The 18,906-nt window shown below is 38.0% G+C and overlaps 1 protein-coding gene across 5 annotated transcripts in view; it reads right to left on the bottom strand.

Annotated features, from left to right (window-relative positions):
- Positions 1–18,906, bottom strand: part of HMG20A (high mobility group 20A) — a 101,058-nt gene that overhangs the window by 69,102 nt on the left and 13,050 nt on the right. The window contains exons 1-2 of one of the 5 annotated variants that reach the window (XM_030814857.1): positions 17,698–18,847; positions 4,940–5,032 (exon numbers count right to left, since the gene is read on the bottom strand). The exons of 3 other annotated variants lie outside the window; for them this stretch is intronic. The gene's annotated coding sequence lies outside the window, so the exon portion shown is untranslated. Of the gene's footprint in view, positions 1–4,939; positions 5,033–17,697; positions 18,848–18,906 lie in introns of those variants that run through there. One more of the 5 variants, XM_012507471.2, reaches the window with a different exon arrangement.

Genomic DNA, 18,906 nt, shown 5'->3' with positions numbered 1-18,906 from the left:
TGCTTTAGGTGTCACATTTAAGAAACTACTGCCTAATCAAAGGTTGTGAAGATTTACCCTTATGAGTTCTTCTAAGAGCTTTATAATTTTAGCTCTTAACATTTATGTCTTTGATTCATTCTGAGAAAATGCACCATATTCTCTGACCTCTACATCTTTGCAACTGCCATTTGTTGTCTTTGGTTAGAATACTTCCTAGTACCCCAGTCTCTCTTGTCTGGCCAATTATACTTTCTTATCCTTCACATCTCACCTTAGATGTGTCTTCTTTCAGCATGTGTTCTTGGATCAATCAAGAATGTATCAGATGCCCCTTTTATGTACCACCAGAGCATTCTGTACTAAACACCCATCATAATACTTGACTCACTGTACTACACTTGTCTTTTCTAACCCTTAGTTACATGTTTTGTTAGGTTATAAACAGTGCCTTGTTTACCTTTAAATTTCCCCCAGCCTGGTTTTGAGCATATCATGGGCATTTGTTAAATATACATTTGAGGAACAAATACAATTATGTATTTCACAGCTTCATCATAATATTGTGGCCAGATTTTGCCTAAAGCCACACCTTACCCCTCAACTGAAGGAGGCTCCTCATTCAATTAGTATTTAATTATTGCTCAAGCAGGCACTTTTGCAGATTATGTATCTTTTAAATGGATTAACTCTGAAACGGGGGGACATTCAATACATTCTCTAAATGTTTCCTCATATATGCATTCTCCTTTATTATTTGTAAGGAGTGAGACTATCTTCAAACAATGGAGTCAGTGTTCATGTCTACTTTAGTGAACATGGCTGACTGATGTATATTCTGTATTGGAATTTTCAACTTTCCATTCATGTTAGATATTCATGTCTAAGTATTGAATCTTTAACATCAATTTTGTTCAGTGAAGCCTTTCATGGCCTCTGTATATAAAATTGCAGATACCCCCTTTCCTTGAACTGTTCCTAACCTCTTTCCCTGCTTTGTTTTTTCTTGGTACTTCAAACTATGTATCATTATTCATTTTACTTATTTTATCTTGTTTTTTGTCTGTTCCAGTACACTGTGAGCTCAAAATTTGTAGATGCCCACAACTGGCCCTGCAGAACCTATGACTACAAGAAGTCAGCCCTGTATCCACAGGTTCTGTGTCTCTTGAATACTGTATTTTCCACCCCAAATTGACTGAATTTGTGGATGCAGAACTCAAGGATACACAGGGCCAACTATAACTGCAAATTAAAACAATAATGAGCTACCACTACAAACCTATTAGAATGGCCAAAATCCCAAACACTGACACCACTAAATGCTGACAATAATGTGGAGCAACAGGAACTCTCCTTCATTATGTGGGGATAGAAAATAGTACAGACATTTCAAAAGACAGGCAGTTTTTTACAAAATTAAACATACTCTTGCCATACAATCCAGCAGTTGCACTTCTTACCTTAATATTTACCCAAATGAATGGAAAACTTATGTCCACACAAAAACCTGCACACAGATGTTTACAGTAGCTTTATTCATAATTGCCAAAACTTGGGCATAACCAAGATGTCCTTCAGTAGGTGAGTGGCTGAACTGTGATACATTCAGATAATAGAATATTATTCACTGCTAAAAAGATATGAGTTATGAAGCCATGAAAAGACATGCAGGAAACTTAGTGCATATCACTAAGTGAAAGAAGTCAATCTGAAAAGGCTATACAAATTGAGCATCCCTAATCTGAAAATCAGAAATTCAAAATGCTCCAAAATCTGAAATTTCCTGAGTGCCCACTTGATGACCCAGGAGGAAATTCATACAATAATGAGCTACCACTACACACCTATTGGAATACCCTAAATCCCAAACACTGATACCACCAAATGCTGGCAAGGATGTAGAACAAGAGCTCTCCTTCATTGTATGAAAATACAAAACACAAAAATTCCACATGGGACTTCACGTAACGGGTCACAATAAAAACACTGGCACATGATACTTATTCAACTTGCCATTGTTTGTTGTTAACAGCTGGCACAGGTGCACTGGTGATGCTACTGTACTGCTTACCCCAAACACATTATTTTTTCACTGTATTAATGGCATGTCACATTTTTTACTGTTAAGTACTTATGTGCAAATAAATGTAAGAAAATGATTTGCTTATTGGTAGCACATGAATTCAGAATCAGGAATAATGGTGATGCCAAATAATCACAGACTGTACATGTGGGTGGCTGAGTGACACCTTTGCTTTCTCATGGTTCAATGTATACAAACTTTGTTTCATACACAAAATTAATAAAATCATTGCTATAAAATTACCTTCAAGTCATGTGTAAGGTAAATGGATACAGCATAAATGGATTTCCTGTTTAGACTTGGGTCTCATCCCCAACATATCTCATTATGTGTATGCAAATATGCAAATACAAAAAATTAGCCAGGTGTGGTGGCGGGCACCTATACTCCTAGCTACTTGGGGAGGCTGAGGCAGGAGAATGGCGTGAACCCTGGAGGCAGAGCTTGCAGTGAGCCGAGATCTTGCCACTGCACTCCAGCCTGGGCAACAGAGCGAGACTCCGTCTCAAAATAAATAAATAAATAAATAAATAATAAATCTGAAAAGATCTGAAGCCTGAAACACTTCTGGTCCCAGACATTTTGGATAAGGGAAACTCAACCCACATGTTGTAAATCCATCCACCTATCTGACATCCTGGATAAGCAAAAATATGGAGACAGTAAAAAGATTAGTGGTTGCCAGGGGAGTAGGATGAATAGGTGGAACATGGGATTTTTAGGGCAGTGAAACTTTCTACGTGATACAATGGTGGATACATGTCATTATAAATCTGTCAAAACTCACAGACTGTCCAACACCAAGAGTGATGGACACTATGTAAACTATGGTGATTATGTGTCAATATAGGTTCATTGATTTTAACAAATGTAGCATTCTGGTGCCAGGGATATTAATAGTTGGGGAGGCTGTGTGTGTGGGGGGACAGGGAATATATAGGAAGTCTCTGTATTTTCTGCTCATTTTTGTTGTGAATCTAAAAGCACTCTAAAATGTAACATTCATTCATTTTAAAATTGCCATATTATATATTTAGAATATTTTAATTATGTATTTTATTATGCCAGAGAACTGGTATAAAGAGGTTTGGGAATAAACACAACTGACTTTGATATGCATACAATTTAATTGGAGGAAAGAAAAGAGGCTTACTAGAGAGTAGTCTACCAGCTGTGAACGTTTAGCTAAAACCAATCAGTGGGCTGTGGACATTAATCAATATGTTTTACAGTGGGAATGAGAACACTGGCTAATCCTGCCAGGCAGTTAACTGGGGTTCAGTTAAGTGAAATTCAGTTAAAAACTCTTTCACCATAGGTTTTTATATGAGAGATGAGAGGGAAAAAGATGAGGAGAGAGAAGAGGTAATTTGGGAGTAATTAAGTACTTAGGTTTTAGGGGAGGGTTGGGGTAGGGAGAGGCAATTAGGGTCTAAACATAAGGCTTGCTGCTTCAAGAGAAGGGCATAAGGAGGGGTGTGTTTGGCTGGGCACTGGGGTGGGGGTGGACAGGAAATATGGCTCTCTAGACCTAAAATTGATAGCCCAGGCTCCTATGACTATTATTGATCTTTATTTTATTATTTATTTATTTATTTTTGAGACGAGCCTCGCTCTGTCACCCAGGCAGAAGTGCAGTGGCTTGATCTCTGCTTACTGCAACCCCCACCTCCTGGTTCAAGCAATTCTCTGCCTCAGCCTCCCGAGTGGCTGGGATTACAGGTGCCTGCCACCACGTCCAGCTAATCTTTTTTCTGTTTTTTTTTTTTTAGTAGAGACGGAGTTTCACCATCATAGCCAAGCTGGTCTTGAACTCCTGACCTTGTGATCCACCCACCTCGGCCTCCCAAAGGGCTGGGATTACAGGCATGAGCCACCGTGCCCGGCCTTATTATTGATTATTAAAATTTTGGTAGGCTACCCTAGGAACCAAACTATAGAGAAACTGATCCATTCATTCAACAAACATTATCTACCATTCTGGGCATTTTCTACGCATTGGGAATACAGCAATGACCAAAACAGGCAAAGATCCTTGCCCTTATAGAGCTCACAGTGTACTGGAACAGACAAAAAAAACAAGATAAAATAAGTAAAATGAATAATGATACATAGTTTGAAGTACCAAGAAAAAACAGAGCAGGGAAAGAGGTTAGGAACAGTTCAAGGAAATGATGGGGTGTCTGCAGTTTTATATACAGAGGCCATGAAAGGCTTCACTGAGGTAATCTTTGGGAAAGACCAGAAGGAGATGAAAGAACTATGCATGTATGTGGGGAAAGAGTGGCCCTAGCAGAGGAAACAACTAGTGCAAAGGAGTCCACCTGGTGTGACTGAGGAGGTGGCAAATGTGGCTGGACTGAACTAGTGGGAAAAGATGAGGTCTGAAAGCTAACCGGGGCTACTGGAAGGTTTTCAGCAGATAAGGCATAAAATTTAACATGTTTATAGGATCATTCTGGCTGCTATTTTGAGAACAGACTGAATGCAGGTGGAGAGGGAAAAGGGAAAGTAAGGAAATCATTTGGGAAGCAACTGCAACAAAACAGCTGAAAGAATTCAATCAGAATAGCAGTAGCAGAGATGGTGAGAAGTGGTCAGATTCTTAATATATTTTGAAGGTAAAGCTAGTTTCTAAGTTCAAAATAACGGAAAAAACATCAGGACTAGAATCTATAAACTGTGGCCTGCATATACTTTAACTGTAGTCTTGTAATCAGTTTAGTAAAAAGGATGACTTGTACTAACAATATACTACTTGCAAATTTTTTGAAGCTAAATAGTGGGGTTTTTTGGCCACAAAAGAAATAATCCAGCCTCCATCTAACGCAAATGCCTAGAGAGTTTATATTTCAACAAACATTTGTTGATCACCTTCATTATGTAACCAAGATGGTGTTTCGTGTCAAGTGATGTGTAGCTTTGCTTTATAGAATTTTACAGTCCGTTATCTTCCTTGTAGAGACTCTGTTTTCGAAAAAAAAAAAAGAGAAAAAGAGGCCAGAGTTAGAAACAAAAATTAATCTTCTATCTTTATGATTTTTTTCTCCAAATTCCTTATGTGATAGTACATGATTTTTCTGAAGTAAAAATTTTAGAAACTTAAATCAGATATTTTCTTAAAAACCACAGAAGTACTAGATCATCAAAAGAGACTGTCACAGTTCAGATTTCTTGCTAGACAATTGGATCACTATATATGCCTTTTGCCCCCTCAATGGAACCTTGATGGAGAACTGTCAATATTAGGACATAAAATGTGTTGTGAAGAAAAAAACTCCACAAAACCAAAACATCTAAGAATAGTATTTTATATCAGTTTTTGTAAAGCACGGTGATAACGCAGGGAAAATAAAAAACACTTCCTCTTCCAAAGCAAAATTTGTCGTTTACAAGCAGAGTGTTGCCTTTTGAGGTCACAGTCCACCTCGTTGGCTTTTTCATGATGCCTGTTGGTCCCAAGTTGCCCTTCCTACAGAGGCAATCTAAGCACTGCTTTTATTATTAGTAAACAAGGAGGTGATTGCCCAAGTAAGACAACTTCTGGACCAGCGCCTGAACTAAGAGTTAAAGTAATCCAATAAAACCTGGAATTATTTCCTTAGTGTAGAGTACTTCCCCAATTTCCTGGGACATGGGTATACTATGAAACGGTAAAAAGGTGGGTCCATATAAGCTGGGATGGGGAGTGCTGGTAAAGCCTTACTCCCCCTAGGAGGCCTGTGATATATGAAAAGGTGTTTTCAGTGACAGTCAATTTTGTATTTGGAGGAAAAAAACAAAAAACAAAACCAAGCTTGTTTTAAGTATACAAAGCACAAAAAGTTAATGTTCTTGTTTGGTAAAGATACATATGTATACTTTTTTTTTTTTTTTTTTTTTTTTTTTTTGAGACAGAGTCTCGCCCTGTCACCCAGGCTGGAGTGCAGTGCTGTGATCTCGGCTCACTGCAAGCTCCGCCTCCAGGGTTCATGCCATTCTCCTGCCTCAGCCTCCCAAGTAGCTGGGACTACAGGTGCCCACCACCATACCCGGCTAATTTTTTCTATTTTTAGTAGAGACGGGGTTTCACTGTATTAGCCAGGATGGTCTTGATCTCCTGACCTTGTGATCCGCCTGCCTCAGCCTCCCAAAGTGCTGGGATTACAGGTGTGAGCCACCACACCCGGCCACATATGTATACTTTTTACTCACATCTTGGTGATTCACATGCAGGATATATCAGAAAAGGGAATTCATGTATTTATCAAGAGGAGACATGAGTTTTTTTTTAAAGCTGAAAAACAATGTTTTTCAGTTTATGGTATGTCACTATGTTAGGCATCAAAGATACAGAGGTAAATAAGATTTAAAAAAACCCAACAACACTTATTATTTTACAGTTCATAATCTAGTAGGGGACGTGGAAAGAGGGTAATGGCTGATGTGTGTAATGGTATTTATTTAAATATACGAGAAAAACAGACAAAGAGGAATTGAATGTGTGGGGTAACCAGCTAAGGTGATTGTTAATTATCCTAATACATTCACAGATGGAAATGTATTAGGAAGGAATACAGAAAACACCAGCTGAGAAAACACCTGAGAAGGACCACACAGCTCTGGGTCCTTACATGTTTGGAAATCCAGATTCATATTAAGGTAGGTAGCTCTAAAACAATATAATTCAAGGCTGGAGTCTGTGAAAAGCAACGTAATCAGCATAGACGGTAGTCCCCCCTTATCTGTGGTTCTGCTTTGCCAGGTGTGTTAACTCGTGGTCAACTGCAGTCCAAAAATATTAAATGGGAAGTTTCAGAAATAATTCATAAGTTTTAAGTTATACACTGTTGAGTAGTGTGATGAAATCCCATGCTGTCCTGCTCCATCCCACCCAGGATGTGAATCCTCCCCTTGTCCAGCATATCCATGCTGTATACACTACCTGCCCATTAGGTACTTAGCAGCCTTCTAGGTTATCAGATCGACTGTTGCACTATCACAGGGCTGGTGTTATTTTACTTCACAATGGCCCCAAAGCAGAAGAGAAGTGAGGCTGCCAATTTGGATATGCCAAAGAGAAGCTGTAACGTGCTTCTTTAAGTGAAAAGGAAAAAGTTCCTGACTTAACAAAAGGAAAAAAAAAATCACAAATGCTGAGGTTGCTAAGATCTACAGTAAAGATAAATCTGTGAAATTGTGAAGAAGGAGAAATTCATGTGTACCACATGTATAGGATTTGTTACTATCCATGGTTTCGGGCATCCTACTGGGGGTCTTGGGATGTACCCCCATGGATAAAGGGGAACTACTGTATGAGAAAGCAGAAGTAACAAAGGTCCCTAGTATCTGAACCCAAACATAAAATTCATAGTTAACAATTCCAGGGAAAGGGTCCTTATTGGTTCAAGGAACACTGCTCCTCTATTTTCCTACATTTTACACGGCTCTTCAGCTCAAACCTGCAGCTGTGAGACAACGCTGAAGAGAGGAGGTAGAAAGAATGTTTCTTTCTTTTACAGGCAATAAATCCTAAATCGTTTACCCTCTCAAAAGCCAATGAAGACTGCAAGTAAAGGATGACATGTTTGAGAAGGAAAATTGAAGAACATTTATAAAAACTATAGTGTAATAAATGGAAACTAATCCCATCAAAGTGTTTTTCATTTTAATCAACTGACTTACAAATTAAATGTTCTTCCTAGGAAGATTTCCTAAAAGAAAAACAGAGGACGCTCAATAGCAGAGGAATTTCCTCAGACAAAAGCTGAAGACAGAAAACTTTAGTTACAGGGAGGCAAAGCAGTTAGTGGTCTTTACTACTTCGAACAGTAAGATGAAATTTAGTTTTCCTCACAAGATGAATAGGCACAACTGTAACATGCTTTACAGTTTAAACTGAAAGAAATTGAAAAACTCAGAATTATTTTGCTACATTTTGCCTTTGAAACCTAATAACAATGCTCAGGACTTCAGAAAGTTACAAATAGCCACAGAATTCAAATTTGACACATTTAAGCTCTACAAGACCAGTTTCCTAGGAACATTTCTCCTTTGATAACCTACTCAATGATAAAACTTCAAACTTCAACTTCCATACACAGAGCCTCAGTTCTCACCCTACCATAGTAATTCAGAACAAGTGGTTAGATTTAATCTTTTTTGTTTAAAAGCTACTGATTGTTTCTTTTTTTCAAGGTGAAACAAAGAAAAAACAAGTTTAAAACTACATTAGCTGTAACTTTCATTATATCACTTCGAGATTCTTGGTGTTTACAGCACTTATTAAAATCTGACAAAATCTGTATTTTCAGCATTGCCTAGTGCTGTTCAAGGGTTCACTTAGCCCAGGAAGGAAGGACTAAGTCCAGGGAATAAGAATCTACAGAACGATTTGTTTTGTTCTTTCAACATTAAATGCACTCATTTGCCTGTGTTAGCAAGTACTTCTGTCATGAACAGAAGTCTACTGTAGTACCAAGTAGAGGCATTATATGAGCATCTGCTTCAATACCCTTATATGCAAAATGGAGCTAAAATTTATTCTATTTACCTCAAAGGTATACCGTGAGGATCAAATATTTATTTACAAGCTCTGCAAACAATAAAAGAATGTGAAAGCTATTTTAAAAATTATATTACAAAATTATCAATGAAATATTTATGAGAAAGTATATGGATTATAAGTATATTAAAAGAATAGATACAGGTCGGGCATGTTGGCTCACACTTGTAATCCTAACACTTTGGGAGTCCGAGGTAGGTGAATTGCTTGATCTTAGGAATTTGAGACCAGCTGGGGCAACATGGCGAAACCCCATCTCTACCAAAAATACAAAAATTATCTGGGCATGAGGGCACGCGCCTGTGGTCCCAGCTACTAGGGAGGCTGGGCTGAGGTGGGAGGATTGCTGGAGCCCAGGAAGTTGAGGCTGCAGTGAGCCATGATCGTGCCACTGCATTCCAGCCTAGGTGACACAGTGAGACCCTGTCGTAATAATAATAATAATAATAATAATAATAATAATAATAATAAATAAATAAGTACATAAGAAAAAAGATTGGAAGGAAATACATCAAAATATTCAAAGTATTGGGAAGCAGAGATGGGTGGATCACTTGAGGTCAGGAGTTCAAGACGAGCCTGGCCAACATGGTGAAACGCCGTCTCTACTGAAAATACAAAAATTAGCCAGGCATGGTGGTAGGCGCCTGTAATCCCAGCTACTCTAGAGGCTGAGGCAGGAGAATGGTTTGAACCCAGGAGGTGGATGTTGCAGTGAGCTGAGATTGTGCCATTGCACTCCAGTCTGGGTGACAGAGTGAGACCCTAATAATAATAATAGTAATAATAAATAGATACATAAGAACAAAGATTGGAAGAAAACACATCAAAATGTTCAAAGTGTTGGGAGGCCGAGGTGGGCAGATCATTTAAAGTCAGGAGTTCAAAACCAGCCTGGCCAACATGGTGAAACCCTGTCTCTACTAAAAATACAAAAATTAGCCAGGTATGGTGGCAGGAGCCTATAATCCCAGCTACTCTGGAGGCTGAGGCAGGAGAATCGCTTAAACCTGGGAGGTGGAGGTTGCAGTGATGTGGGATCACACCACTGCACTCCAGCCTGGGTGACAGAGCAAGACTCTGTCTCAAAGAAAAAAAAAAAAAAGAAAGTTCAAAGTAGTTATGTCAGGGTGGTGAAATTATAAATAATTACTTTCCAATCTTTGTTTTAAACTCCACCTTCAGCAGTATGGTTTTCTTACTTTAAAGAAAGAGGAAAAGTGCCATCAAGGATCACAGATGTTTTAAAATTAAATTTTAATTTCACATGCAATATTTAGTTTCTTTTTTTAAAAAAAATATGGCTACACATAGAGCTAAAATTCCCTTTTTGCCAGACTCTCCATACTCCCCTTTCCAGAAAAACACCATTAGAAGGGTTTCTAACTCCAGCCTGAGTGACAGAGCAAGACTCCGTCTCAAAAACAAACAAACAAACAAAGAGTTTCTAGCTTATTGCTGAAAGATGCCTTAAAGATAGTTGCTAATGATATATTCTTTCTCTCTCTCATCCGAATTAGGACTGTAGGGCAGAGAAGAGTATGCATGTCTAGCAGGGAGAGTAAGGGCACAATTTATAAACCTCATGCTTTATATTAAAAATTCCCTTAAATTCTGCATTCAGTTTTATAAAGCAGTATTTATTTTAACACAAAAATTAATATTTTAAATTGCATGAGGCCAGGACAAGGATCATTAGCCTTAAAACAGCATTTCCCCATGAGTGCAATAACACACAGCACAGATTCAGTTCATTTTCTTGACAGATGACCGACATATTTTGATACTGAGCGGAAAAAAGTGTGACTTCCTTATTGAATATCTCCACTATATAGCAATAGATTGAGAAGTTCTAACTCAATTTATATCCTGTTAACTTTCCAGATAAGTTACATGAAAATACACTGAAATTACCAAACAAGAATACCATTTAATTATGGGAAAACAGACCATGAAAATGAGCTCAGCATTTCCTTAAGAGGTTTAACTCTGAAAATTACAATATATCTGAGGTTGTTATATGTACATTCTTATGTCACTGGCAGGAAAAGTAACAAGCTTTTGAAAAGTTGTTGTTTTACTTCTTGCCAATATACCTTAAGATAAACCTAAAATGTAATGTGTCTGATTCATCTCTAATTCCACTGGCATCTCTGTGCCTTCAGAAATTGGACTCTAAATTACCTTACATGAAAAAGAAAAGTTATTGGTACTCTTAAGCTCATCATTATAATATTTTTCCACAGAAGCTTCTCTGGAGGCATTTATTCTTACCAGAAACTCTGTCCAAATATTTAATTTGGTCCTGGGTGTTTAGTAACATTAGAATATTTAAAAGACAAAGTTGATAAATTACAATCAAGATGCAGTAATGTGAGCTATGAGGAAAAAAAGCTTAACTGTGATTTCTACAACAAATTCACTCAAAATTTGGAGACAAAAAGCATCTCAAATATTTGAAAAAGGATGATGTGCAGCATAAACTACAAGGAGACAACCTGAGGCAGTAGGAAGAGCTCTGAATCGAAGTCAGGAAATCTGACTTTGAGTTCAGGATATGCTACCAACTAACTGGTTTCTGGGATCACTAAATGACTCTGGCTCAAGTTTTTTCACCTGTTAATGAAGAACAAAATCAACTTCAAATTTGTTTAGCCGTCAGACTACACAGAATACTGAGAAACTGTATATTTAATTATATGAACTAGAAACACTAACAAACTAGCAGAAAATACGAATATATTAAAAATTCAGTATAAAATCACAACCATAAACATATATTACACAAACAAACACAGAGTTCTCTAAGCATGGTATGCATTTCTGAATTCTATTCATATTTATTTGCTATCTGGGAGGGAGTCTCAGTTTATATTGAGGGCTCTGGAGTCAGACCTAGATTCCAATCTCATCTTTTACTTATTAGCTGTGGAACTTAGGCAAGCTAGTCAAAAGCTCCGAACCAAGGTTCTCTTATCCTATAAATGAGAAGAGTAATAGTATATACTATATAGAAGTTATCTCAAGAAGTAATCTGTGTAAATAAAGCAGGTAGTATGGTGTCATCACATAGTAAGAGCCTGATAACAATAATGATAGCAATAATTGCAGCAAGAATTTATTGCTTACTAAGTACCAGGCACTATTTTAAGAGCTATACATGTATGATACCACTTAATCCTCACATCCGCCATATCAAGTAGATATTATCATTAGCTCCTATTTTATAGTGAACAAACTGATCCACAGAGGGGTTAAGTAACTTACAAATGTTTACTGTGATAGTCACTATGGCTATTCAAAAATATTTAGATCTCCTTTCAGAAACATAAGAGGAAACTTCCTCACTGCCTCAGAGAAGACACAAGGACCATGTAACTCATGGGCAATGAAAGTGAGTGACATATGATTCTTCTGGGCAGAATATCTGAGTCTATAAGCAATTTGCCATGTTTCCTTCCCCTGAATACAGTGACTGTGGAAGTATATATTATAATGGAGTTTACATCAGCCTGGTTGTCTAAGTGACCACAAATAGCATAGCCCCACGTTGACCCACTTTGGACAAATAGCTTAAGTGAGAAAAGAAAGCCACTGAGATTTTGTGGTTGTTTATTACCACAGCAATATAAATAGCAATAACCTAGCCTATCCTAACTGACACTTTCTCAGTTAATAAATTTCAGATTTAAGTAACATCATTATCTACTTATTTATACTTAATACCCAAGGTTTCAAAATAAATTATGAGAGAAAATAGTACATTTCTATCCACTTACTTCTTTTTGTGTGTGCAAACCAACAAAAGTTCACTACTATCTAGTTTAATACCACAATTTAAGAATTGCTGGTCTAAATGTCTTCATGATCTTAGGCTAGGCAAAGATTTCTTAAAGAGGACAAAGCACTAACCACATTAGAGAAAAGTGACAAATTGGAGTTCACTATAGTTAAGAATATCTGTTCATCAAAAGATCATGTTAAAGGAGTAAAAAGGCAAGCCACAGACTAGGAAATTATATTTGTAATACACATATTCCCTAAAGACTCATATTTAGAATATACAAAGAACTCCTAAATATCACTAAGATTAAAAATAAATGATCCATTTTTTAAAAAAAGGGGGCTAAATACAAAGCAAGCACTGCATAAAGAGACTATCCAAATGATCAATAGCTATAGAAAAAGAGATAGTATTATATACCCACCAGAATGGCTAAAATAATAAAAAAAAAAGACAATACACAGTGGTAGCAAGGATGGAAAGGAACTGAAATTCTCTTAGGGTGCTACTGGGAATCTAAATGGGGACAATCACTTTGGAAAACTATTTAGCAATACCTGTTAAAATACACCTATCCTATGAACCAGCAACTCCATTCCTAGTAATATATACTAGAGAAATGAGTGTATATAACCAACAGAAGACATGTATGCGAATGTTCTTAGCAGCTTTTTAAATAATAACCTCAAAGTGGAACCAACCCATGTGTCCATCAACAGTAGCATGGATATGTTATGATATAGTCCTACAATGAAATCAGTGGAATACTATACAGCTTGAACTACTGCTACATGCAACATGGATGAATCTCATAGATATAATGATGAGCCAAGAAGCCAGACCCACGAGAATAAATATTCTATGAATATATTTATATGAAGCTCAATAACAAGTAAAACAACCGTAGAGTGACAGAAATCAGAATAGTGGTTATCTCTGGTGGGGAGAGAGAAGGTAATGACTGAAGAGCCTCCTAGAGTGATGAAAATATTCACAGGCACATATATATCTATGTAAAAATTCATTGATTTTTGTACTTTACTGTATATACCATAGTTTTAAAAAGTAAAAGAAAAAAAGCAGCATTGGTTAAGATGAGAATTCCAAGATTAGAAAGTCCCACAAAGACCACTGAGTCCAATCATACAACCAAGGCTCAGCCCCCAACCTGAAAGTCTCTCTTGGGAATGTCTACTCCCACTTCTCAATAGCTCTGACAATTGTAAAGGTTTTCTTTATAATGAACTCCAAACCTACGGCCGCGCATGGTGGCTCACGCCTGTAATCCCAGCACTTTGGGAGGCTGAGGCAGGTGGATCACGAGGTAAGGAGATCGAGACCATCCTGGCTAACACGGTGAAATCCCGTCTCTACCAAAAAAATACAAAAAAATTAGCCAGGTGTGGTGACGGGCGCCTGCAGTCCCAGCTACTCAGGAGGCTGAGGCAGGAGAATGGCATGAACCGGGGAGGCGGAGCTTGCAGTGAGCCGAGATCACGCCACTGCACTCCAGCCTGGGCGACAGAGGAGACTGTCTCAAAAAAAAAAAAAAAGAAACTCGAAAACATTTTCTCTTGAAATGAAATTTATCTGGTTTAAAATTGGTAGTAAATAGGCATTTTTTCATGGGTTTTGGGAAATGCTAGTAGCCCCGAAAGCTGTTTCAAATTGTTGTGCTTATAATTTTCTATCAAATGTACAATTAAGCATCTTATTGTATTAAAACCAGCTTCAAAAGCAATAATTAAAAACTACATCTAAGATGAAGAAAGCAAACCCAAGCTGTATAAGAAAATGCAGAATATCTTGTAATATCAAATCATAATAGATGTGTATAACTTATAAAACATGTGAATACATTAATATTGTGAAGTATGGTCATTTTTTGCTTTATTCTGATTATTCTGATTAAAAGACATGTCATACTATGGTTGCATTATGGCATATTTATGTGACTAAAATAGCTAATAATATTTACAAACAATATTGTAAATCTCAGGAGTAACCAAATGCGATTAGACTACCTTTCCTTTGTAGGGCCCTTATATATTTTTTTAAAATTGCAGTTTGGCTGGGTCCAGTGGCTCACACCTGTAATCCCAGCTCTTTGGGAGGCCAACATGGGAGGATAGCTTGAGCCCAGGAGTTTGAGACCAGCCTGGGCAACAAAGCAAGATCCTGTCTCTAAAAATAAATAAATAAATAAATAAATAAATAAAAAAAACTAAAAACCTAGCTTGGTGTGGTGGTATGAGCTTGCAGTCCAAGCTACTTGGGAGGCTGAGGCGGGAGGATCACTTTTGCCTAGGAGTTCAAGGCTGCAGTGAGTTATCATGCCACTGCACTCCAGCTTGGGTCACAGAGCAAGATCCTGTCTCAAAAAAACGAGCAAAATTGTAGTTCTAGAAAAGAAGACAAAGTTATTTAGTCAAGACTGCTACTGAGAACTCTCTACCTTTACTTTTAAAGAGTTTCAATCTAGGGCTGCGCATGATGGCTCACGCATGTAATCTCAGCACTTTGGGAGGCTGAGGCAGGGAGATCATCTGAGGTCAGCAGTTCAAGACCAGCCTGGCCAACATAGTGAAACCCCATCTCTACTAGAAAAATACAAACATTAGTTAGGTGTGGTGGCACATGCCTGTAATCCCAGCTACTCAGGAGGCTGAGGCAGGAGAATCGCTTGAACCCAGGAGGCAGAGGTTGCCATGAGCCAAGATCACGCCACTGTACTCCAGCCTGGACAACAAGAGTGAAACTCCGTCTCGAAAAAAAAAAAAAAAAAAAAAAAAAGAGTTTCAATCTAAAAAATGTGGGTAGGTATATTCCTCTGTGGGGGCTTAAATAAAATCTGCACACACTGCCAATTTAGCTTAGCACTGAGAAGACTGACTAATCAACAAAGACTTCAAAATCATCAAAAACCAGAGGAAACAAGCAACCCCTTCATGCTCTCAGGGCACAGGACACACCTATGAAGTACTTCCCTACCTATAGTTTACCTAGGATGGCACGATCTATTTTCTTATTCATTACATATTTTCAATAATATGTACCAGGTACATGGTTAAGATACCAGCCATACAATGGTGAACAAATTGTCTCTGCCCTCATGAAAAACTACAGTTGGAGGTGAAAGACGTCAGCAAATATACCAATAAATAAACTTTAAATTTGTTTAAAATGCTCTGAAGAACAGAAAGCTATAGAATAACAGGGGAGATTTCATTTAGACAGGGGACCTCTTTGAAGAAGGAACACATAACCTGAGAGCTAAATGTTAAGTAGGTACATTGCATACTGAGGAACTAGCTTATTAGGGCCCAGAGGTGAGAGAGAACTTGATGCTTTGGAGGAAGTGAAAGGCGGCTTGTGGCTGGAGAAAAATGAGCCAGGGAGGAAAGCAACAAAGACAGGTAGACAGGAACCAAATCCTGAACAGATTTGGGGCTATGTCAGAAATCTGGGTTTTCCCCAAAGTATAAGAGTAAACCTCTGAGGAATTTTATGGAGAAATTTTAAGGAGGGGCATGATGTGACATTTAGGCTTTCTAAAGGTTCATTCTGACTTCTGTGTAAAGAACAGATGTGTAAGAATGGATCTAGAGGCCAGGCGTGGTGGCTCACACCTGAATCCCAGCACCTTGGGAGGCTGAGGCAGGTGGATTACTTGAGATTGGGAGTTTGAGACAAGCCTGGCCAACATGGTAAGACCCAGTCTCTACTAAAAATACAAAAATTAGCTGGGCATGGTGGTGCACACCCATGGCCCCAGCTACTTGGGAGGCTGAGACAGGAGAATTGCTTGAACTTGGGAGGCAGAGGATGCAATGAGCCGAGAACATGCCACTGCACTCCAGCCTGGGCAACAGAGTGAGACTCTCCATCTTGGGGGAGGAAAAAAAAAAGAGAATGGATCTATAAAGATCAGTAGGGAAGTAGTTACTGCAATAGTCCACCAGTCCACCATAGCATGACGATGGCTTAGAAAAGGATAACAACAGTGGAGATGTGGCAAAGAGGGTGGATCCAAGATATATTTAGGAGGTAGAATCAATAGAATCTTGCAGTGGTCTGGATAGGGGTGTGTGTAAGTGTGTGTGTTGAAGGGGTAAGGGGATTAGTAAGAGGTCTCAAGAATGAGCCCAAGATTTTTAACAAAGAAATTAGTAGACTGAGTTGTCATTTATGGAGATAAGGAATACTTGAGATGTAGAAGTAGAAAAAGTATTAAGATTAGACATGTTCATTTTAAGATGCCTTTGTTCTGTATACTCTGTATACAGAACAAAAGTCTGAGATAGAGACAGGAGTTTAGGAGTTTCCAGCAAGTAGAGTTTCCAGCAAGTATAGTAGATAGTATTTTAAAGCATGAATGTAAGGTATAACCTCGGGAAAGATAATAGGTTAAAAGGAGTTAGAATTGTGTTCTGAGGAACTCAACAGTTAGAAGATGAGTAGAGGAGGAATTGCAAAAAGGACATGAACACAGGTAGGCAGAGAGCCAGGAATGTGTGGTGTCAGACTATTTCAAGAAAAAAAAAAAAGATGCACCTACATATTACTGAGGTTAAATGAGAATGTAAAAGATGCCCAAGTTTTTTCACAACATGGAAGTTATTAGTGACCTAGTAGAGCCCTTTTGATGGAATGGTGGGGATAGAAGCATACCACCTACATGGTTTGTGTATAGGGAATGTAGAGAAAAATAATATAGTCCTTCAAGTCATTGAGGGAGTGGAGGGCTTAAGTAAACTTAAAGTACAAAACAAATGGCTGGGTGCAGTGGCTCACACCTGTAATCCTCGCACTTTGGGAGGCTGAGGCGGGCGGATCACTTGAGGTCAGGAGTTTGAGAGCAGCCTGGCCAACATGGTGAAACCCCATCTCTACTTAAAAAAATACAATAAAAGAATTTAGCCAGGCATGGTGGCACGCATCTGTAGTCCCAGCTACTTGGCAGGCTGAGGCAGAAGAACTGCTTGAGCCCAGTAGGCAGAGGCTGCAGTGAGCCAAGATAGCGCCACAGCACTCCAGCCTGGGTGACAGAGAAGACTGTCTCCAAAATAAATAGAGTATAAAACAAAAATTATGCAAATTATAAGTGTACAGCTTAACAACTTTTCATAGACTGTATCACCTGTAGCCCTATCAGAATAAACAGAATATTACAACAAGCAGAAATCCCCCACCTTATGCCCCTTCCCATTCACTATCCCTGTAAAAGTAATTACTATGACTTCTAAGATTTGTTCTGCTTGTTTCTGAACTTTATTCATATATTATGTAATTATTTGTACTTACATGCACTTATCTGGCTTCTTGTCCATTTGTGTCGTTTGGTGAACATATGAATTTCTGTTGGGTGTATACCTAGGAACAGCTGGGTCAGACGGTCAGAGGGTGTATGATCACCTTTGGAATATATGGCCAAATTGTTTTCCAAAATGGCTGTAAAAATACACACACCTACCAGAAACATATGAGTTTCAGTGTCTTCACATCATCAATACTTGATATTCTCAATCTTTTTAATTTTAGCCATTTCAGTGGGGATGTAGTGAGAGGTCTCAAGATACTGAGAGGTCCCAAGTATCTCATTGTGGCTTTAATTTGCACTTATTTGATGTAAATAAAAAAAACAGCTGGATGCATATTGGCCTTTCGATAGTTTCTTTTGTGGAGTGCCTATTGAAGTATTTTGTCGTTTTCGAAATTTGATTATTTGTTTTTTCCTATTGATCTGTAAGAGCTCTACAAGTGCCTTGTTGAATACATGTATTACAAATATGAATTCTCACTCTGCGACTAGTCTTTTCACTGTCATAATAACGTCTTTTGATGAGAAATTTTTAATTTCATAAACTCCAATTTTATGAGTTTATAAAGTTTTTAATTTCATAAACTCCTTCCCTTTCGGATCATTACCTACTCTAAGATCATAAAGGTGTTTTCCAGTTTCTCCCTAAATTTTTCTTTCACATTTAGCTCTATAATCCAGCTAGACCTGATTTTTGTATATGTTGTGAGGTAAGGGGTCAAGGTTCTTTCCCTGCCCCTTCCACACACAACCAGGCACCATTCAATGAAAAATCCATCCCTCCCCTACTGTGGTGGATGCTACTGTTGTCATAAATTAGTTATATACATATGGGATTCTTTCTGGGCTCTCAATTATGTTCCACAGATCTGTCTATCCTTGTGCCATTACCACATTGTAATTACTGTAGCTTTATAATAAATCCTGTTATCTGATAAAGTCTTACAACTTTGTTTTTCAAGTTTGTCTTGACTACTTAGTCCTTTTCATGTCTATGTCAATTTTAGAATCAACTTGTAAGTCCCTCCTTCCATCATGTACACAAATCACCTGAGATTTTATTAGGATTCCATTTAATCTATAGAGCAATTTGGAGTGAAATGATATCTTTACAATACCAAGTCTTCCAATCTATGACTACCTATTATATCTTGTTTCTCTCTCTGTTTTATAGTTTTCTGTGTAAAGATCTT

Source organism: Nomascus leucogenys, chromosome 6 (genome assembly GCF_006542625.1).
Source record: "Nomascus leucogenys isolate Asia chromosome 6, Asia_NLE_v1, whole genome shotgun sequence".
Classification (NCBI taxonomy): Eukaryota; Metazoa; Chordata; class Mammalia; order Primates; family Hylobatidae; genus Nomascus; species Nomascus leucogenys.
This window is presented reverse-complemented; position numbering and strand designations above follow the sequence as displayed.